Raw genomic sequence first — 1315 nt, 5'->3', positions numbered from 1 at the left:
AATATATAGAGACAATGTACAATACTGTATGATGTAGATATAATATATAGAGAAAATGTATAATCCTGTATAATGTAGATATAATATATAGAGAAAATGTATAATACCGTATGATGTAGATATAATATAGAGACAATGTATAATACTGTATAATGTAGATATGATATATAGAGACAATGTATAATACTGTATGATGTAGATATAATATATAGAGACAATGTATTATACTGTATGATGTAGATATAATATATGGAGACAATGTTTAATACTGTATGATGTAGATATAATATATAGAGAAAATGTATAATCCTGTACGATGTAGATATAATATATAGAGACAATGTACAATACTGTATGATGTAGATATAATATATAGAGAAAATGTATAATCCTGTATGATGTCGATATAATATATAGAGACAATGTATAATACTGTATGATGTAGATATAATATATAGAGAAAATGTATAATCCTGTATGATGTAGATATAATATATAGAGACAATGTACAATACTGTATGATGTAGATATAATATATAGAGACAATGTATTATACTGTATGATGTAGATATAATATAGAGACAATGTATAATACTGTATGATGTAGATATAATATATAGAGATAATGTATAATCCTGTATGATGTAGATATAATATATAGAGACAATGTATAATACTGTATAATGTAGATATAATATATAGAGACAATGTATAATACTGTATGATGTAGATATAATATAGAGACAATGTATAATACTGTATGATGTAGATATAATATAGAGACAATGTATAATACTGTATGATGTAGATATAATATATAAAGACAATGTATAATACTGTATGATGTAGATATAATATATAGAGACAATGTATAATACTGTATAATGTAGATATAATATATAAAGACAATGTATAATACTGTATGATGTAGATATAATATATAGAGACAATGTATAATACTGTATGATGTAGATATAATATATAGAAACAATGTATAATACTGTATGATGTAGATATAATATATAAAGACAATGTATAATCCTGTTTGATGTAGATATAATATATAGAGACACTATGTATAATACTGTATGATATAGTAGTTCTTGTTCACTTTGAGGGGTATGTTAGGGTAACTGATTATGGTGAAATGTTTCAAGTGTCTGTATAATATATACCTAGTTCAAATATTTTCTACATTTAAATGATGTGCAGAAGATACGCAGTAACCATATCAGTTCAAAATCAAGGTTGCTGTAAAGATCAGTGATTCATTATGAAAGTAAAAAACAGAAAAACAGCAGTTGAAGATTACCGT

This window comes from Ruditapes philippinarum, unplaced genomic scaffold, assembly GCF_026571515.1.
Source record: "Ruditapes philippinarum isolate M1 unplaced genomic scaffold, ASM2657151v2 ctg2566_1_1_1_1, whole genome shotgun sequence".
Taxonomy (NCBI): domain Eukaryota; kingdom Metazoa; phylum Mollusca; class Bivalvia; order Venerida; family Veneridae; genus Ruditapes; species Ruditapes philippinarum.
The sequence above is the reverse complement of the archived record's forward strand: the minus strand, read 5'-3'. Positions refer to the sequence as shown.